This window comes from Pongo abelii, chromosome 2, assembly GCF_028885655.2.
Source record: "Pongo abelii isolate AG06213 chromosome 2, NHGRI_mPonAbe1-v2.0_pri, whole genome shotgun sequence".
Classification (NCBI taxonomy): Eukaryota; Metazoa; Chordata; class Mammalia; order Primates; family Hominidae; genus Pongo; species Pongo abelii.
This window is the reverse complement of record NC_085928.1, coordinates 155,202,817-155,225,764: the sequence shown is the minus strand read 5'-3', so window position 1 is coordinate 155,225,764 and position 22,948 is coordinate 155,202,817. Positions and strand designations below refer to the sequence as shown.

General features: G+C 35.2%; 1 long non-coding RNA gene and 1 pseudogene across 1 annotated transcript; both read right to left on the bottom strand.

Moving 5' to 3' along the window:
• Positions 1-4,262: 4,262 nt before the first annotated feature.
• Positions 4,263-4,812, bottom strand: LOC100459738 (ganglioside GM2 activator-like; annotated as a pseudogene).
• A 9,170-nt stretch (positions 4,813-13,982) lies between these two features.
• LOC129058349 (uncharacterized) lies at positions 13,983-22,623 on the bottom strand. The gene is made up of 3 exons (XR_008523455.2): positions 22,534-22,623; positions 17,937-18,005; positions 13,983-14,357 (listed from the first exon to the last, which is right to left on the bottom strand). It is a non-coding gene; the product is annotated as an uncharacterized LOC129058349 (long non-coding RNA).
• Positions 22,624-22,948: the final 325 nt, after the last annotated feature.

Genomic DNA, 22,948 nt, shown 5'->3' with positions numbered 1-22,948 from the left:
AAAATTGAATGTATAAAATTGAGAAATTACATTCAAAGCCAGCATATATATTATATATAATATAATATTAATATATATTATATAAATATGTATATAACATATATTTATTATATTCTAGCATGTATTATATTTTTCTCTTTCCTGTGATCAGGCAGAGGGCTTTAGAGGTCCATGACACCAAGCATACATGCTGAGCTCTTCTTAAGTTGGCCAATAGGGAGCACCAGTAAGTATTTGGGAACAAGATGAAGGAGGGCTTGAGTAAGGCACTGATTTAAGTGCTTTACAGATATTGTCGGCTTGAATTTTCATTTTCTATGAAATAGGTGCTATTATCTTTACCACAATTGTTCTATGCCTTCACATCTTGAGACACACGGTTTGCATTTCTTACTACAGTCCTCCACCCACTGGGTTACAGTGATAACTCTTTCTCTTTGCCCTGTAGTTGAGTCACACGGGTGACATCAACTCCCAGGTTATATTATTTCTGGCTGCATTGCCATTCATTTTTATTCCTTAACTCAAACCAGACCTCTGTAAATAGTACCTTCACAGAGCTCTCTTCAGTCATGATTTTCAGCTTGTCAGATCTTTTTTGAGTGTCCCTGCCATCTATTTCCTGTCAGGACTTTGACTGATAAAAGAACATAAATAAATATTTAATATGAAGAAAAATAAGAAGTGAAAAGAAGAAGACTAAAGAACAAAAGTGGAGCTTACAGTTAGAAATAAGAAAAGGACACTCATAATAGCAACAAAATATCAAATGATAATGGGCCACTATTCTATGCAACTAAACAGACACACATATATGATCATTTGGAAACAAAAGAAGAAATGAGGGAAAATGAGGCTAGGGCAGAATAAGAAAACTGAAAGGAAATTAGGCCAAGGATACGCTTTCTGGAAGCTTCTTCTGGGTTGAGACGGTTATTAGAATAGAATTTTTCTTAAATTCACTTGGCCTGTAGGCTGCCTTCTCCTTTGGAATTTGCTCACAGAAAACTTGATGGCAGAGAATCATATTTTCCTTGTGCGCCAGGTATTGCTTCTCTCTCCTACTTGAGTCAATTTCTTTTTTTTTTTTTGATAGAGTCTGTTGCCAAGGCTGGAGTGCAGTGGCACTGTGTTGTTGGCTCACTGCACCCTCTGTCTCCTGGGTTCAAGCAATTCTCCTGCCTCAGCCTCCTGAGTAGCTGGGATTACAGGTGCCCACCACCATGCCGGGCTAATTTTTGTATTTTTAGTAGAGACAGGTTTCACCATGTTGGCCAGGCTAGTGTCAAACTCCTGATCTCAGGTGATCCACCCACCTTGGCCTCCCAAAGTGCTGGGATTACAGGCGTGAGCCAATGTGCCCGGCCTTGCTTGGGTCTATTTTTAATTTGTCTTTCCTAGAGAATATAACAATATTTATTTATTTGCAACTTAAAAAGATTTATTGCTATTCAGGCTTCAAATGAGCCCAAAATTCCGGGCTGGTGTGTGGTTCAGAAGTTGTTATGGTGTAACAGGATGCTGGGCAAATCCAGGCAGCCTGACATGGAGGCCACCCTCTCTTCCTTGGTCCCCTGCTCCAAAAGCAGCTGCTGGTGGGGTCAACTCTTTCCCAACTGCCTCATTCACCTGACAGGACTCCAAGACTGGGGCACGCAGCCTCGTGATCCCCACAGCTCACAGCTGAGAAGCTTCCCATATCTCTCCTAGCACTGGAGGAAGAGCCTTCTCCTTGGGATAAGACACTATGGCTTTGGCCCTGTGGAAGGAGAAATGTTGCCATAGCATTTGCCTTAAGAGCACAAGGTCTTTAGTTTAATTAGATCCCATTTGTCAATTTTGGCTTTTGTTGCCATTGCTTTTGGTGTTTTAAACATGAAGTCCTTGCCCATGCCTATGTCCTGAATGGTATTGCCTAGGTTTTCTTCTATGGTTTTTATGGTTTTAGGTCTAACATTTAAGTCTTTAATCCATCTTAAATTAATTTTTGTATAAGGTGTGAGGAAGGGATCCAGTTTCAGCTTTCTACATATGGCTAGCCAGTTTTCCCAGCACCATTTATTAAATAGGGAATCTTTTCCCCATTTCTTGTTTTTGTCAGGATTAAATGGGATCTAATTAAACTAAAGAGCTTCTGCACAGCAAAAGAAACTACCATCAGAGTGAACAGGTAACCTACAGAATGGGAGAAAATTTTTGCAATCTACTTATCTGACAAAGGGCTAATATCCAGAATCTACAATGAACTCTAACAAATTTCCAAGAAAAAAACAAACAGCCCCATCAAAAAGTGGGTGAAGGATATGAACAGACACTTCTCAAAAGAAGACATTTATGCAGCCAAAAGACACATGAAAAAATGCTCATCATCACTGGTCATCAGAGAAATGCAAATCAAAACCACAACGAGATACCATCTCACACCAGTTAGAATGGCAATCATTAAAAAGTCAGGAAACAACAGGTGCTGGAGAGGATGTGAAGAAATAGGAACACTTTTACACTGTTGGTGGGACTGTAAACTAGTTCAACCATTGTGGAAGTCAGTGTGGCGATTCCTCAGGGATCTAGAACTAGAAATACCATTTGACCCAGCCATCCCATTACTGGGTATATACCCGAAGGATTATAAATCATGCTGCTATAAGGACACATGCACACGTATGTTTATTGTGGCACTATTCACAATAGCAAAGACTTGGAACCAAGCCAAATGTCCAACAATGATAGACTGGAATAAGAAAATGTGGCACATATACACCATGGAATACTATGCAGCCATAAAAAAGGATGAGTTCATGTCCTTTGTAGGGACATGGATGAAGCTGGAAACCATCATTCTCAGCAAACTATCGCAAGGACAAAAAACCAAACACTGCATGTTCTCACTCATAGGTGGGAATTGAACAATGAGAACACATGGACACAGGAAGGGGAACATCACACACTGGGGCCTGTTGTGGGATTGGGGGAAGGGGGAGGGATAGCATTAGGAGATATATCTAATGTTAAATGACGAGTTACTGGGTGCAGCACACCAACATGGCACATATATACATATGTAACAAACCTGCACGTTGTGCGCATGTACCCTAAAACTTAAAGCATTAAAAAAAAAAAAAAGCACAAGGGATGCATGGTCTGAGATCAGAGGTTGCGAGGTGGCCACCCATGAGCCAGACTGTCTCACTGATGTTTCCGTTTGGGATACATCACACCACACAGTGTTTAAAAAAAATTAGTTGCCAATATTTTAAAATGATAACATTTCATACAAAAATCTGGATTTTTGGCTACTCTAGGAATAAACATTGAAACTATCTGGCAATACTGGGCCCACACTATTCTTATGTGACACTGACTGGTCATAGCTAGGTAGCAGTTGACTTCACAGACTGGCTATACACTCTCCAGTTTGTGCCACCCTTAATTATATTTACAACTGGAGACCAGGCCTCAGCAGCCTTGTATCAATGCACATGTGCTGTGACTTTCTTTATCGTATAAGAAATATTTACATTGTAGTATTATCTTTAATCAAAAAGGAAAAATCAAAGTCAAGCCTGGAATCAACATGTTTCTCATAGTCCTTGTCACTCATTTAAGTCTCTTGCTAAGCCCTGCGAGTACCTGAGTTTGTAGACAACAGAGCACTCCTAATATCTCCCCCAAGGGATTCCTGCCCCACATACCCTACCTCTCCAGGATATACTGCACACTAGTATTAACTGGGCAAATATGCAAAGGAAATCAAAATTAGCAACAGAAGTTAAGGGAGGAATAGACTAAGAGCAACTCCTTTCGCCTCTTCGTTATAACAGGGGGCTGGAGTAGAACAAAGTCGTTAATACTCTCACTTTGCCTTTAACGTAGTAACAAAAAAAAAAAAGTGAGAGAGGAGAGAGAGAGAAAGTCATAAAGATTCTTCAGGTCCTAAAACACACTGGTTCCCATTCCTCAACTGCTTTGGAAATGAGCGAGGCTCTTTAGAGAGAATGTCTAATGGGGATGGATAACGTGGTCAGCCCAGCAGATGCCCTGGGCTATCAAGAACTCTCCATCTCATCCTCCCTTAGGCCAGGGTGGCTTGACCCAGCCTAAAATGTCAAGTGGCACAAAATGATTTTCAGTAAGGGTAGCAAACTCATTGTAGAAAGGGGATTAAAGGGGGACAGAGAGTGGGAATTTGGCCTTGGCAAACCCAAGACAGAGGAAAAGGGACCTTCCTCACACCCCTCCATTCTGCTGTGACGGATGCCGTGCTATATGCCCTTTAGAGAGGCAGCGATCTTGATGCAGCTCAGACGCTTCCAGCCGCTGCTCAGGATGCTCTCTATGCGGTAGTTCCCGGTGGTGAGCCAGCTGGGCAGCTCCGGGTAAGGCACAGTGAATTTGCTCTTGGGCAGTGAGTAGGTTCCTTCTTCGAAGGGATAGTGGCAAGGAAGCCCATAGGTATGTAGGGGCTCTGGGCAGGGCCCCCCAAAAGTGTTCAAAGTTACAGCTGCCATGGGGTCTTGATCCAGAGGCCAGCCACTTCCTTCTCCCAAACCAAATCCATCTCCAGACGAGAACTCAGGGAGACAGTGGTGCTGCCCAGGAGACTGAGGGTCACGTTCTCAGGAAGGATGATGGGGTCAGGCTCCAGAGCTACGCCTCTGATCATCGCAGGGTCCTTCCCTTCATCACAGTTATTCCAGGAAAAGCTACTAAGCTTTTTCAGGTGGGCTTGCACAGGGGCGCGAGAAGCAAGCCCAGGGCGATCTGGAGCGAAGCCTGAGTCAGGGATTGCGTTGTGAAGGTTGGGTCCGGGTGGAGTTAACTGCAAGGTCTGTGGTGGCAGAGGCACCTTTAAATGGCTTCCTGCATTGGTTGTAAATATAACGACGTTTAAAAGCAACAGTAGATTGGGACGGGGATCGAGATGCTCATGTATGTTGAGAGAAATCTTGTTCTAGCAAAAAAAACAAAAAACAAATGCATCCGATAGGTACAATCAGTGCTTACAATTCAGTGAGCTAGTTTTTAAAACGAGATTTCTTATTTACAAAACATTTATGTTTTATCAAACTATGTGTAAGACACTTTTCTAAGTGGTTTACAAATACTGCTTGCTTGAATTTCCATTCTCTGTGAAGTAGGTACTATTATCCTTGCTATTTTACAGATGAAGAAAACAAGACATGGAAAAGTTAGGCATTTGACCGAAGTCTCAAGACTAGTAAATGATACAGAAGGCATTCAAATCTACACAGTCTGGCTCCAGATATTGTACCCAATTGCAATTGCTGAATCAATAAATATAAAGCTCTCAGCAGTGTCTTCAGAGAGACAATTAAGTTTCTCAAAATAGAGGAGATATATGTTGATAGCGTCGTCATGAAGATACTTTGGTCAGAAGTCACAGAAGCAAGCAAAAACTAGCTAATAAAAAAGAGGAGATGTTACATAAACCTTAAAAAGTTATTTTAAGAAAACTGAGAGACAAAATGAAGCTATCGAGATGTGAAAAAATATCAAAAAATAAAAACAAACCATACATCCTGGGAAAATTCTCTAATTCTCCTCTAATTTGTTTCTTTTTGCTTCATTCTCTCTCAACCTAGTTCCTCAACTTCTTACTCCATGAGGCATGTCATGTAGAGTATATTCTTTAGCTTTCAAGTTTATATCTTCTCCATTCAGGATCCCAGCTGTTTGGCTTTTGTCTGGTGTCCACTTCTGATCCAACTGACAGAAGCAAGTTGGTGAGGGACACAGAGCAAAGTTATGACAGCTAGGGGCAGTTATCAGAGAAAGGAGGTCACTTGGTTTGTGTGGGATACCAGCAAATGTGTTTGTCATAGACAGTACCTTAAAAACAGTGATGCATTGCTCAAGTGGGCATTCAATGTGGAGGAAGCCTGGAATAGTGTCAGGCTTCCAGCTTTGAGAATGGTCTTTGGGAGCAGATCTCAGAACCATGAGAAAGAATTTGATAAAGAGCAAGGAAGGCAGCTAGAACACTCTTAGGAAAATACTTAAGGCATAAGAAAAAAATGTAGCTTCAGGTAAAACAGGTACTTGTTATGAAGTGCACTCATTATGGATTTGTTTATAATTTGCTTTACTTTGTATTTACTTATTTGTTTATTTAATAATTATTTTTGAACATTTAATATATAAGAAATATAATGCTGTTTTCCAGAGTCATAGATGACTAAAGCAGGTACTTCCTTTTGTTGAAGGGGATAATAAAATATTACTTTAGTTTACCTCACACAACTATAATATCTATCTATATATCTGTCTATAAAAAAACCTATAGGAAAAAGATATATCTGCTCATTTTACCATTCTTATTTAACATTATTCCAGAAATGTTGGGTAAAGGAATAAGACCAAAAAATAACTTAGTCATAAGTTTGAGAAAAAAATCAAAATATCATTACCAACAGATTATATACTTACCTAGCAAGAAAACCCAAGAAAATCACTAGAACACTTTAAAATGTTTGAGTTCAGCATGTTAAAACAAATATATGAAATTAATGTCTTTCTACTATTTGAGAAGCAATCTGTTAAAAATAAAATGGAAAGTAAAAAAATATAAAAAGCAACCTAATAATAAAACAAAAAGAATTTAATAAATAATAAATATAATACCAAGAAAAAAATTTAAGCAAAAGTATACTAAGCTGTGCAAAACTGTTCAAAATTCTTAGCCAGAGTAAAAGAGAGGATTTTAATAGGAGAGGCATAAAGCATTTCTCTACTGGAATACGTAATAAATTTTTCTAAATGTAAACAAAAAGGTATTTTTTTAAAAGAACTGTACTCACTGTAATTGTGAAGTTTATTTGGAAAATGGCATGAACTTAAAAAAGAGTAATCAAGAAAAGCTTCTAATCATAGATTTTAAAATATAAGATAATGCCATTATAATTATTGTGATATTTATACATTATTACATAGATCAATCACAGAACAGAAAGTACAAAATCTTTTCCCAGAATATATAACATTTTAGTTAATCATAAAAGTAGCATCTTACAAAAGTTGAGAAAGAATGAATTATTCAATAAATGTCCTGGGGTACTCTGGATCACCACTTGGGAAAAATAATTGATTAAATCTGTTACTCTAATGATAAAATACATGAACAACAATTCCAGATGAAATAAATTCATGAATATTAAAAAAGTTGAAGCTAAAAACTATTAACAAAAAATACAGGTAAATATTTATATAATCACATAGACTTGATCTTTAGAAACATGAAATGAGAGACAAAAATCACAATAAAAATACAGACATTTTTGAACTACATAAAAATATAAAATTTTTTTTGGTAAAAAAAGTAATCTGTTAAAATATATATAATCATTAAATTAATGAATACTTGCTTAGACTTGGAATTTAAGAACCAGAAAACATTTCACCTTTAAATGTTAAACATATTCTATGCTAATTAGTTTTTTAAAGAGAAAAAATAAATTATCTTGAAAATGCTTATATCTTATTATATCACATATCATCATATTTTAATAAAATTTTTCTCAGATTAAATGTTTGGCAACTATTCATGAAAGTTTCAAGTAATCTATTTCAAATGACCTCCATTTTTTATCTGAATCAATGACAATAAAAGTTTCCAAGTTTTCTCTTATAAGGGAGAGATTTTTTTTTTTTTGTAAGGTCACTATTTGTTTTTTTCCTGACAGAAAATACCGTAATGGTGCTTTTGCGACTAAATTGCTAGGGTTATTGAGCTCATCACACTGGCATCAATGATAATGTCGCTGATGATGATATCTTCAGGATTCAGACTGTTAATCCATCATTGTACATAGGTGAATACAACAAATTACTTTTTCGCTGTTATGAAAATATAATAAATCCCATGAGAGTAGGTTCCTATAATGAAACAGATCATGCATAAAAGACTTTGAAATTTGGTATTAAGGCAATAACAGCTTCTGTCAGATCCCGGTAACTTCATTTGACAGGAGTAATATTTCTACTTTGTCTTCATTTAGGACAGCTTTGCTTCAGTGACATGACAATGAGTTCTAACAGCTAGCTAGCAGTTCAAACAGCTCTCACAACGGAATCCTGACGTGAAGCCAACAGACTTTTGCAAATAGGAAAATTAATGGTTTTCATAAATTTGTCCCTCATGGCATTATACAACTATAATTTTTTTAAAAGATAGGTATGTGTTGATAATTGAAATCATAATAGAAGCGACAAAGAATATTCAAAATAAATTTAAGTTAGAGGGACTCTGGCTACAGTGGATATTTCTATTTGGAAATGCTTGTCAAATTCCAAGTTTTATGCTGCAATGGTTTTATTCAGCAATGATCTTGGATTTTAAGTCAAGAAAGCATGTATAGATTTCCCCAAGGACTGAGGTAGAGTAGTCAGAGGTATATGTTGAAAAAATGTTATTGGAGAAAATGAAGATGTTATTTTGGCTTAATTCTAGAGAGATATAATTACATTTAAATTACTTAACAAATCTCTGATTCTTCAGAAAAACACAAGGTGAGAAGTTTTTATTACAGGCTGAGCTAGGTTCAGGAGACATGAGCTCTAAGTCTTTTGCCAGTTGCTAGCTGTTTGACCTTGACAAATTAAATTCACTTATTTGGGTTAGGATTTCTCATCTGTAAAATAAAGAAAATGGATTTAATTTATCATAAGTGCTGTCTATGAGAGGTCACTCTGAAGTATCAATGCATATTAAAAGGATAAGTTTTCTCAACGCCACCAAAGTAAAAGAGAGTGAAGATATCTAAACACAGGCCATAACATATGACACACACATAAGGCAAAAAGGCAGGCGGGGTTATTTATGGTCAAACAGTGATTAGGAAAAGTCTTTTAGAATGGGCCACCGATGAAGGCAGTAACTACGTACAATAAGCTTATTTGCAGTGGTTTCTTCTGCAATATGAGTACAATTTAGTTTTCTTGCTCTTGCTTCAAGATAAATATCAGTAGTTTTGTACATTCAAAACACTCACAAATTCAACTCAAGCCTGAGAACAAGCCTGAGGTAATCTTTAAAACTCAGTAAAGGAGAATTGTATCTCACAAAACAGAGGAAATTTTTTTAAATTCATGTTCTACCCCCCCAAATTCTATACACATGACAGCTAATAAAATAACCCTATGACCCCTAACCCGAGTAATTTTGACTTCATTTTTCCGCTTTCTTTAGTTAGAACCTTCTTCTCTTTTGAATATTCATTTCCTAACTTAAGTTCTCATCTTTTCTATTGAAGCTTAGACTGAGGTAAGAAATAGTGCAAGCCAAAGTGAAAACAATTACATTTTTAGAGCACCTATTATATCTAGTCACTTTACCTTACATGATTGCATTTAAGCCTCCAAATCAGCCTATGATATAGGCATTGTTACCATTCAAACATTAACAATGAGGAAGTAGTTTCTGAAAGAGGGCTGACAACCTTTGAAACACTTTATAGCTTGAAAAAGTTTACTTTTGGAAGTGGAACACATCAGCTTCTAATTCTTGATATATGGATTAGAAAAGGAAAGACTTTGGTTCGACATATTTATTTCACATGTCAAACTAATATAAAAATAAGACCAGACTTTTAAAATACTATTAATAACATCTCTTCAGAAGTCCTTTCAAATTAAAAAATCTAAATTTAAGATTTTTTTGTTATATATAGATATCGGTATATGTTTATATTAGTTCATATGTGCATATGTATGCACGTATATGTGAACAGATACATCTTTAGTGAAGAAATAAAAGGAAAAGATTATACACACACACACACACCCCCAACAGCGTATGTTAATGTTTACATAAGGAAAGATTAGCCTGCAAAGAAAGAGAAGGAACAATCAGAAGTTGGAGAAAAACATGAGAGTGTCATTTCATGTGGACTTCTAAAGAGTCTTCCATTGGAGATAATTTGTGAATTTTGAACTTTCTGAGCACTTGCATGTATCAAAATATCTCTGTTTTCACCTCAAAACTTGAATTGTAAATTGGGCTGATTTTAGGAATCTAAGTTGAATATTATTTTCTCTTAGGACATTGAAGGCTTTCCCTATGGTCTTCTGGTGTCCTGAGGAGCCATTGAGAATTTCAAAGGCCACTCTTATTTATATGCCATTTTACCGAACTGGCTTTTGGTGACCGAAAGCCTTTAGGATTTATTCCTTGTCATTGGAGTTCAGTAATTGTGCTATTTTAATATTTTAGATGAGGGAGGAGTCTTTAATGTTAATCCTCCTCAGCATGTATTTGACACTGTCAATGTCTAGACTTATTTCTTTCAATTCTGACAGATTTTTTTTTATTTCTCCCACTCTGACTTTTATTCTTTGTCTTGCTGGAATTCCTAATATTGGATGGGGACCTCCTAGATAATCTTCGAATTTGTAGTCTATTGTCGCCTATTTCACATCACTTATCTTTTTGCTCAACTGTCTTTGAAATTTCCCAAATGTTATCTTCCAAATGTAAAGACTTTCTAATGATTATATACATAGTATGTTTAATATATACACAAATAAATATATGATAAATATTTTAATTTTTATGTATCTACTATTAGTTTCTGGTAGCCCATTCTTTTAAAAATATCATTCTCTTTTGATTTTATGGATGTGTTTTCATCTTCTGTTACTCTCTGTTCAGGATGTTCTCCATTTATCCCATAAGATTCACTCTCTATCCTTCTTCCCCTCATTTGTGATCCTAGCTGATCCCTGTGGTCTGAGTTATATGGGTTGCATCACTAGAGCTCCCTTGTCCTCTGGCATCTGGTTGAGATTTAACACAGGGGGTCATGGGCAGGAGATCAGAGGACGGACAGAGACATACAGGAGAAGAAGAAGAAGTGAGGAGAGTATTTATTCTCCTCACTTCTTCCAGTCAGGTTGTGGATTGGCAGTAAATTGTTTTCTCTCTCAAAGGACACAGCTTGTGTCTGGAGGCCCTCTTTTATATTTACAACTCTCATAGTTCTGGAAAAATATGTTTTCCCAACCTCTTCAGACCTAGAGGTGATCAAAATTCCATGCCTTTTCTAGGCCAGGGATGCTTTAGCATCTCTTGTTAGTTGCTGTTAATATTCAAAACTGGTAGATAAGTGCCATCATTGGAGTTTCCTTAGTGTCACATTTTGTGTGTACCATATTTTTTCTGCCAGCATCTTGACTGATCTAATGTATTGATCTAATGTATTACAAATACATTAATGTATTAATTTGTTTGGATTTTTGCCAAAGCTTTTCAAAATTTTTTACTCCCACATTGTCTTTGTTTTCTCTGGGCTTCTTTTTCTGTTTTTCTTTTCTTTTATCAAATCCTTTGTGTATTTTTGTTCATAACTAAAATAGAGACACTAAAATTTTGGTAGAAACTTTTTGTAAATGGAAGGCTTCACTTTAGAGTGATTGAGACACAATTTGATTATTTTATTTATGGACCCCTCAATAGGAGTACTTGTGTTTCCTTTTTTCTGGGGATAGTCAGTTTCACCAGAAAAGCATCTTCTAATGTCTTGCCTAGAAAGTATATGTCTGACTCCCACTGTTCATGGGACCGGGGGTATCTGGTTGAATTTACAGTAGGACCCTCTTCTGCTTTCTTTACAGTGCTTGGTTTCCCTGGTCTGGGGCCCCTATACTTCAATTTCTCTGTAAATGAAATCTTTTAGTTTCCTGCTTAGTAGAGGAGTGATTACATGGTGGTGCTGAATCTGAGAAAGGATCAAGTGTTTCACTGCTCCTTATACAGAATTTTCAACGCTATTCCTGATTTCAACCACTGCTTCAAAGCCATTTTCCACAGTATTTCGTGCCATCAGTTCCTTAGCCCTTTCAGAATATTACAGTGTATATATTGGCCTGCTTTTCATGTCATCTTCAGAAATTCGATCATCAATTTTTTAAGATATGTATGCTTTTTATAGTCTAAAATTACACTGATATCTTTCAGGTCTTCTTGTCCATTGTCTTAGTGTGTGTTTATATTAAAACTATTTCTACCATTGTTATGACATATTATTATAAGGAGTTTAAGTTCTTGGCAGCAATCTGAACACAGCAAATCTCTGTGAAAATTTTAAACTTGTTAGAGTGTAGTGGGCAGAAATTATTGTCTCTAATAGACAAATCCCCTCTAAGGATTTTATGACTTCCATAAGGATGAAGAATTAAGGAAAACAATTCTACACACTTCCTACAGAGTTGTTTTATGGCTATTGTACATCCCTGGCTTCTAAGAAGTATACTTATAGATAAAACATCAACTTTTGTCACTGAAACATTTACAATGTCAAGTATATCTTTGTTCACAAGATCAAAATAATATGGGTTGGTGTTTCTCTTCTGTACATTTAACAGTTCGCTTTTATTAACTGCAATGTGAGACAATATCAAGAATACAAAAAACCTAGAAGTGAATTAAACACACACACACACATGCACACACATCAACACAACAATTTGTTTTGGTACATTTTTTTTCTAGAGGCTTTGTTTGCTTGGGTTTATCCTAATTCTTAGTTATAGCTTCAAACTCCTTGAATACATATTGGCAACAGTCAATCATCTTCTAACATAGAAAGATAATTATTTTCTAAAATTATTTATTTCTGTAATAGTAACATATAAATGAGAATTACAAAATAAAACAAAAAATATTCTGGCTGAGGGCCAAGCTCTTTTTAATATTTATTTATTTATTTGTGAGACAGAGTCTCGCTCTGTTGCCCAGGCTGGAGTGGGGTGGTGCGATCTCAGCTCACTGCAACTTCTGCCTCCCCAGTTCAAGCGATTCTCCTGCCTCAGACTCCTGAGTAGCTGGGACTACAGGTGTGCATCACCATGCCTGGCTAATTTCCTTCTTAGTATTTAAATAAAAGCTTTAACATGAATAACAATTTTTTATGAGATAATTTTTATATCCTATCTTTACTAATTAAAATCTGTAGCCTCTGTAAAATTTCAGTTTAACTTTAATATGACACCTGGCATTTTAGAGTTTTTCACTTGAGAAAATTTGTTGGGCAATTTAGTCTTGAAATACCCTAATGGCCTTAAATTATTTTTTGTATGACTTTAAACTTTTATGCCAAATATGTATATAAAAACATAACTACACTGTTTACTTTTTAATGCACAGTATTAAAGAAGTCCATTTTCATTAAAATGTAAGATTTGATTACCTAAGACATTTTTCAATTAACTAAAATATTGGAGCTGAATGTGGGATTCTTCAGTAATGCATATATTACGACTATATAGTCAACATATAGATTATATTCAAATATTAATGTTTGTGAACAGTCATACATTTTATGCAGAATGAAATGTGTACAGTAAGTGAAGCATTTGAGATTAAATTGCATTAGCAGTTATAGTCAGAAAATTCACTGTGGGTGATATAAAAGAGTCATATGTTAGAGAATTGACCTACATAAGTACCTATGATAAATAATTATAGCTAACATTTATAAAGAATGTAAAATGTGCTAGACACTGTACATATATTTATTTGCACAATTCTAAAAATAATCCTTTGTTATCATCCCCATTTTGAAGGTGGAGAAACAGAGGACCAGAAAGGTTAAGTACTTTGCTCAAGGTCACAGAACTAATAAGTAGCTATTGCAGGATAAAGCATGTGATTTTCAATAAAAATAAATTTTCTCATTTCTGTATAAATGTAGAACATTTTGGTTATGTTCACAAATATTTTATAGACTTATAAGACTGGATAGTATTTTGGCAGGTCTTCTAATTTATCCTGCCTGTTCCAAGAAAGATTATTCAAGTATCAGCTTAAAAACATATATATGTAATTTTGCAAGTTATATATATATATAAAATTTTAAAATAAATTATGCAAATTTTATGCTTTTTGAATATTTGAACACCACATATTTCTGAGTTTTTGAAAGACAGTAACAATTCATGAAACCAAGCAGGTTCTAAGGAATGGGTCAAAAAACTTTTCTTCAGAGGCCAAATCACAAAATAGGATCTACATACAAATACTCATCATTTCAATGATCTATTGCTGCTTAACAAAATAAAGGGCTAAAAAACCAATCATTTCATTTCATTTGGCTAAAATGAATGAGTGTAAAATTCAGATGGCGCTCCTTTGGGCAATGCTTCTGCTTTATGTGGCTTCAGCTGGGGTCATTTACTCTGTTGCATTCAGCTGGTAGCCGGGCTGTGCTGGAAGCTTCAAGAGGGTTCATGCAGGTGACTAATGAGAAATCTCCCCATGGCTTTTCTCTCTCCATGAAGCGTAGTTCTTTTTTTGTGTGATTGTCAGGGTTTTTCATGGAGATGCGCTTTCAAGGAGACAAAACCTAAAAAAAAAAAAAAAGCTAAAGAAATATATATGATTCTCACAAATATTTGTTCATACATATTTAGAGAGTTTACATAAATTTCTACATTGTATATATATTTATGTATACATTATACAGGTTAACAATATATATATTTGAACACGTAATTGTACATATTTATATATTTTAAATTTTTATACATATCTCTATATATTTATTTTCACATGAATATTGTACTAATATATTAAAAGCCTTGGAACTGGCTTCTAAGAAGGTCTTTTATCATCGTATTTAGAGATGTTAAATAAATTACTAGTATGAATATTATATGACCTTAAAGCTTTGTCTTCATATTCTGTTTGCTTAAATTTTAAATGTTTATAAATCACTATAGGTTCATATAATTTACTAACATCTCAATGAACAATATAAACTTAGAGGAGCATCCTTTTCTAAATATTTCAAATGGCTCTCTTGGTAATTTAAAAAATATTTGGGCAGCTTTTTTTCTGATATGATTAGATTTTTATCTTGTCTTCTGGTCAAATTAGAACTTCCTGGGAGAGAAGGGAAAGCGCCAGCTCCTATTTTCTCACTGTTCACATGTCTTTTGTTATTAGCACAAATCTTAGTCTTTAGCTTATTCGCAAAGAGTATTTTTAAATTTTTTTTGAGACAGAGTCTCTCTCTGTCGCCCAGGCTGGAGTGCAGGGTGGCTCCATCTTGGCTCACTGCAACCTCCACCTCCTGAGTTCAAGCAATTCCCCTGCCTCAGCCTCCTGAGTGGCTGGGATTACAGGCATGCACCACCACATCCGGCGAATTTTTTTATTTTTACTTGAGACAGGGTTTCCAGTAGAGCTTATTGACTGTTTCACCCTACAGAGTAGTCAGAAAGTGACTTCCAAGGGAATATAGATTTCTCCTAGCTTCTCTCTCTCTCTCTCTCTCTCTCTGTCTCTCGATGCTTCCTTTTTGATCCCAGCCACCATGCTGGGAGGCCATGTGTAGTTATTCTTGGCTGACAGCCTCAGCTGAGAGACAAAATCAGTTGTCAAGCATGTGAGTGAGGAATCTTTCAGATGCATCTAGTCTTCAGCTGCATTCCCCAGCTGATGCTGTGCAGAGCGGAGACAAGCTGTCCTCATCAAGCCCTGCCGAAACTGCACATGCACGAGCTAGAAAAGTTATTGTTACTGTTTTACAGCACAATATTGTTTTGTTTCACAGCAAAAAAATATTGTATTGTTTTACAGCAAGTTTGAGGAGGTCTGTAATTTAGTACTTGTTAACTAGAACAAGAAGGCAGTATATTTTGCTTATGTTTCCATGGATTGCCTTGCACACACCGTTATGATAACAGTCGACCCAGCTTATAATTAAGAGATTCACAATTAATTGAGGTTTGAGAAAAAGCAAAAATACTTTCTTCTGTCAATATTATAAAACATGAGCTATTGTTTAGCATAATTAAAACCCCTATATACAAAACCAATACGTTGACCCAAATATCATTCTCTCTGAGAGTTCCCCATGACATTTATTATTGGATAAATGTAGTATTATGTTGAAATGAAGGTGCTAACATATTGAACTCTTATCAGATATGAATAAATGAAATATTTCATATCCTAAATTGTTTTTCACCATTGAAGTATGTGAACTGAAAAAAGAAGAAATTTTTTATTTTTTTAAAGAGGAACTTAAATGTGTGATTTTCTGGAGGAAAAAGATATTTTGGAAACATAGAGTGGAGCTGATGAAATTCTGGTTACTTGTAGTGAAGAGCAAAGGTATCAAAGATGTGTAACAAAGCTTTGAAAGGAACCATGAGTGGCTCCAGGACAAACTTTTATATCTTAGACGTTTTTGTTGAAATAGGTTTGCTTACCTCTGTCCAAAGAATTTTGATCGTAATGTATTTTTTTTCCTATTCTGTCAGATTTAGGGGCTCATAATTGCTCAATAAAAGTTACTGCTGCTATTGTACATATGATTGTTAGGAGTACAGAAAAGTGTTAACTGGAGGCTGATGCTTTTGTTATTTTTACTAATCCAGGCATGTTTGTGGCCTTAGAGCTTGGACAAGCTTGTGACCACTGAAAAGAACAGGAAGAGATCAATATCAGAGATCCACAAGACAGTCTGACTCAATATGGAGAATGAAAAATGAATCCAATAAATATGTATGTGGGCTGGAGGCCCCTGATGCAGTGAGTCAAGATATGGATTATTTTAGAAATGGTATAAATTTGAGAAGTGTAAAAAATAACAGACTCTTATATTTAGCTTGAAGCTGCAATGAACTGTCTCATATATGTTGAGCTAATGTTCAGTTCATTGCTGACACCTTTCATACTAGTAGGCCTGTTTGGTTTTTTTTTTTGCTAGAGAAATAATCAGTTCTTTGGCACTGTGATTATTAAACCAAAACATTCAATACTCTCTCTATCCAAGCAAAGATTCATTTTATTGTAAATGTCACTATCTTTCAGCATTGCAAATTTCTTCACTAAAATTTTGCTTATACTAAAATATAATCCCTGGTAAATAAGGTAGATACTTTATAAAAATATCTTTTCCTTCCATATTCCTTTAGATAGTTTAATATGTTTTACTATATATTAACATCATCTTATTATGTTAGCTAAGCAATTTTAATGTGGTAATTTAACATATAATGAAATCACAATATAAGATACTCTTAATAGAGCACATTTGTATTAGGTTGGTCATGGTTTGTGATTGTGCAGTTATAAATGATTTATCCAGTATACATTTTTAATAATTTTCTATCTCCAGTTTGTAAAAATTAAATAATTCATTGTATTATGATAATAAAACTTAGTAATGAAGATTTAGTGGCAAATTTATGCAAATTTGAATTTTCCCAATTTACTTAATTCAAGAGGTTTTATTATTAGAAAAAAAAAAAGCTTCTCTTCTCACCCAAGTTTAATGATTTGACAATAGTTATTTTTTTCTGAATGCTCTTAGAATTTTTTTTAGTAATGGCGGCAAAGTCTCAAAAATTTATTTATTTTAAAATACACTTTACTTTTCAGAACAGTTTCAGGTTCATAGCAAAAGTAAACAGGAAGTACAGACATTTCACATATACCCTTTGACACCACAAATGCACAACTATCCCACTATCAACATCCGCCAAGAGAGCAATATTTTCTTTTTCCTAGAAGAACCTACATTGACACATTATTATCACCCAAAGTCCATAGTTTTCATTAGTTCTCACTCTTGGTATTGTACATGCTGTGGGTTTTAGCAAGTATATGATGACATGTATCCACCATTATAATACCATACAGAACAGTTTCACTGCTCTAAAAATCCTCTGGGCTCTGCCTATTTATCACTCCCTCTCTTCTAAACATTGGCAACCACTGCCTATAATTTTGCCTTTTACAGAATGTCATATAGTTGGAATCACATAGTACATAGTGCTTTCATTTTGGCTTATTTCATTTAGTATTATGCATTTAAGTTTTCTCCATGTCTTTTCATGCTTGATAGCTCATTTCTTTTTAGTGTTAAATAATGTCTCATTGTCTGGAAGTATCAAAGACTATATCCACTCACCTACTGGATGACATATTGGTTGCTTCTCAAGTTTGGCCAATCATGAATGAAACTGCTATGTTCAGGTTTCTGTGTAGACATAAATGTCAATTTTGTGTGAACAAAAATACCCAGGAATGCAATTACTGCCAGCAAATGGTAAGAGTATGTTTAGTTTTGTAAGAAACTGTCAAACTGTCTTCCAAAGTGGCTGTACTATTTTGAGTTTTCACCAGCAATAAATGAGATTTCCTATTTCTCCATATGCTTGCTAGCATTTGGTGTTGTCAGTATTTTGGATTTTGGCCATTCCAATAGATGTATAATGGTGTGTCATGGTTATTTTAATTTGCAATGCCCTAATAACATATGATGTTGAATACCTTTTCATATGCTTATTTGCTATCTGTATATCTTCTTTAATGAGGTATCTGATCTGGTCTTCTGCCCATTTTAAAATGGGGTTGTTCATTTTCTTATTGTTGAGCTCTAAGAGTTCTTTGTATATTTTGGATAACTGTCCTCTACAAAATATGTCTTTTGCCAATGTTTTCTCTCAGTCTGTGACTTGACTTCTCATTCTTTTGACAGTATATTTTGTAGAGCAGAAGTTTGTCACTTTAATGAAGTCCAGCTTATCAATAACTTTTGTTAATTTCCTTTTACAGGAAAAATCTCCCCATATTGTCCTGTTAACTGCATAGCTATTTACGAATTTGGTCTAGACATAATTTTATTTATTGGTTTGCTCCTTTCAAAAATGTTACTGCTATACTTCTGTAGTTTATATTCAGCAATAATACTCTCTAATTTCCCTAAAATCAAATACATAAGGTGCATCCATGATACAAGCTCTGTTTGTTGATCAGTGAATAAGGAATGAGGACTGGGAGAGGGATTTAATTCAGCTTGTGATATGAAAGTGATGTGATTTTGGTGTATTTTCTAGATTTAGGAAAAATAGTATTGTTAGGATTCAATAGAGAAGCAGAACCAGTAGGGGATATACATTATATGTTGTTTTCCAAAGAATTGGTTTATCTGATTGTTGGCCTGGCTAAGCAGGTCTGAAATCTGTAGAGGAGGATGTCAGGAAGGGCAGGATAGAGCTATCAGGCATGGGCTGAAGCTGATTTTTGCAGGTGGAATTTCTTCTTCAGAGAAGCCTCAGTTCTGATCTTAAGACATTCCAATTGATTGAATCAGGTCCACATCTTATAATTTCTTTTACTTAAAGATAATGTCTTTTACTTAAAGTTAACTGGTTATGGGCTTTAATCACATGTACAAAATTCTTCACAACAAAACTTTGATTAGTGTTTAATTGAATAAATGAGTACTGTAGATTAGCCAGGCTGACACATAGAACTGACCATCACAATCTAACTTTTATCAACTTGGCACTCATAAATGTCTGTTTAAACCTTATTTAATCTCCAAATAAAGACAACAATGAAGTCATGCTTCTACTTAATATAGGACGACTATTTTGCATTCCACCAAAAACTTGCTAATTCTTTCCTCCAAAGAGAAGGAAAAGTCCTTGGGTGATGTTCACTCATCTTCTTTGATACCCTAAAGTTAAATAGTAAGATATAAAGATATCTATCATCAGCAGATCTTATGTTAGATAATAAGAGGATAAGAGGGAAAAATTAAAATGTTTGATTTATATGTATACAAATATATTCATGACAAAATAAGAAAAACATAATAACTATTACTGTCCTCACGTCTGCAACTGGTCACATGATCATAGTTGGTACCACTAGTAATAAAACTACCTTCTTTCTATTCCCATTCCATATCCTCTTTATCTTCAGCAAGCAGCTTAGCTGGTTGTAGTTCTTTGCTTGGTGGGTTGACCCAAACTTCCACTCCTGAATGACTTGAGATCTTAATAGTCCGGTCTCAATTGAGTTGCTGTACTTTTCAATTAACTCTAATCATAGGACGTGGCCGAACTAAGAGATGCCCTAAGAGATCTATTGTACTCCAGACATACTCTTCCTTACATCCATTATGAAGTAGCAGTTGTATTTCCCTTTGGTAATCAGGATCAATCACTCAAACCAATGCAGTAACCCCCTTCTTTGCCTGTAGATTCAAACTCATAAGTAGCCCAAATAGGGCTGGTAGTAGTTTGAATTTCCAATAAAATCATTGTTTTGTCTCCTAGTAGAAGTGTTTATCCATTTGAAATTAAAACCTCTAGATGAAAAGAATCTAAGATTGCCAAGACAAGAAGCAAAAAAAATTTTGTTAGTGGATTATTGGTGGGTAATAAGGAGCCACTCCCATTTCCACCTTTTGATTCCTGGATGATAAATGCTGGTTATTGGGAAAACGCCACAATTTACTTAATGTTAATTGAGAGCATGTACTATATGCTGGGAGACATTGCCCCAGTCCTATAAGGTGTGGCTACCTAACTCATACCGTAACTGAACCTTCAAAAGGCCATTCTACCAATCAGTCAAGGCAACTGCTTCAGAATGGTGCATCCTGAACATTGTAAGACCAGTGAATTCCATGTGCATGGGCCTGTTGCTATACTTTATTTACTATGAAATGAGTTCTTTGGTGAAAAGGAATGTTACATGGAATACCATGGTAGCAACCTAGACATTCAATAAGTTTGTAGATGATAGTTTTTGCAGAAGTATACAGTTAAGACAAATCCTTATAGAATAAATATTTATTTCAGGAAGAAAAATAATTCTGCCCATTCCATAATGGAAGCTTTCAATACAATCAGTCTGCCACCAGAGAGCTGGCTGATCATCTCAGGGAAATGTGCCATATTGGAGACAGAGTGTCGGTCTCTGGTGCTGGAAAATTAGCAACTTCACAGTGGCAATAGTCAAATCACCCTTGGTGAATGGTAGCCCATGTTTCTGAGCCCACACGTAACCTCTATTCTTCTCAGCATGTCCACTTTGTTCATGAGCCCAGTCAGCAAAGACAAGAGTGGCTATGAATAGGCTGGCTGACATCCACAGGAAAGGTCAGCCTAGTCACTTTATTAGTAAAATCCTTCTGTACTGAGGTTACTCTTTGGTGAGACTTCACCTGGGAGACAAATATCCTCATATTATTTCCCCTCAGAAAATTGTAGCCACACACCTCATCCCCACACCTTCTTGTCACCAGTTGTCTGATCATTTTCTGTCCAAGTCTTTGAGCCACCTAGCCAAACTACTGGGCACAGCCAATAGATCTGAACAGACTTATACTTCTCTCCAGGTCTCCTTTCAGGAAACATAAACAACCAAGTGGACTGTTTAAAGTTCTGCCCTATCCCTTAGGGCTGTTTCTCAAATGGGTGCAGTGCTGCAGCTTTCCACTTTCATCTGGTCCCTGCCAATTATACAAAATGACTCCTAAACTAGGCCTGTGTTTTCTCTTTCTCAGTCAATTGATAACAGAGTACTGTTCATTAGACCATCATTTCACCTATCACAAAGAGAAAGTTAATAATGAAGATTAAAAAATGTATATTATAAATATAATCTCATATATATTTATATATATGAGAATTTAAAGGTGCATGATGGAAAGAGACAGGATAAAGATATTTGGCATTCATTGTTTACAAAGAAAACAGATAGTAAAAAATATGGGCGGCAAATACAGCTGTGTGTGTATACATGTACTAAAGGATAAAGTTTAGACAGTAGTAGCTTACATGTTTGCATAGATAGCAACAAGTAGAAGTATGTATTAATAAGGGAAATGGTATAGAATAATAAATTTGTGATGTCTGAAGTGGCCTGAAAGATTGCCTCATCCAAATTCCTTTTTTAAAGATTCCTTTTTGTTGCTTTTCTAATAATCCTTTCTAGGTTTCCCTTCTCAAACTGAAATTGCCAGCAAAGACAATTAACTGATTTTAATTTACTTAGATATAATATTTTTTGTCTGTTTTCCTGACATGCCCTGTGCTTCTAACTGCCATTAAGAGTTTATATTTATATGTAGCACAACAATAGAGAAATAACCTGCATATTTATTTTCCAATATGAGCATTCACAATTTGTACCATATGAAAAACATGGCTAGAAAAAGTACTGCAAACTAAAACTAGCCATTACATTTACCCTTGGACAAAATGTATTCAAACTGTTTAGGTTCACTTGTGTGAAGTTTCTTCTGACTTTGCCTGAGACAGTGAGACAAATCCCTCCTTTTCCTCCTCCCCCTCACCCTGCTCAATGTGAAGATGATAAGGAAGACCTTTATGATGGTTCACTTGCACTTAATGAAGAGTAAATATGTTTTCTCTTCTTTATGATTTTTTAATAACATTTTATTTTCTCTATTTACTTTATTAATAATACAGTATATATAACACATATGACATACATGATCTATCAATTGTCTGTTTATGTTATTGGTAAAACTTCCAGTCAACAGCAGTCTATTAGTAGTTAAGATTTTAGGGAGTGAATAGTTAAATTGGGGTTTCAAACACAGAAGGGGATCAGAGCTCCTAACCCTCACATTGTTCAAGGATCAACTGTATTTTTTTTAACTTAAGAGGTTCATTCAGTTTGTCCTCAGGAAGCCCATAATGGTATGGTTTGTACTGTAGCATATGCATTAACAGTCAACGTACCTGGTCTTTTACCCATAGGAACACTTTAGAAGTTGGCATTCCTGATATCAACAGAAAATATCTTCCTTATAGTAACAGACACCAGCGATAAAGTCCTGCAGAAGGGAGAAATATTATTCAGTCTTTAGTAACCTTGCTAGACTGTAGTTATTCACAATTCCTCATGTTTTATAAGGAAATACAAGTTAAGCCTTCTGGAAAAGAAAAGAAAAACAGCATTCATGAAGAAATACTAGCTTTCTGATTTCATATCTATATTAAAATTCCAAGTTACTTTAGTTTTTTTGCTATACAGAAAATATAATTTCTCAAAAATAATATTTGTAGCCTTTATAGAAATTTCCTCTAATTCTTCACGACAGAGGGCAGAGGAATTGCTCTTTTGATTTTTTTTTAATTATGCAATTAATAAATG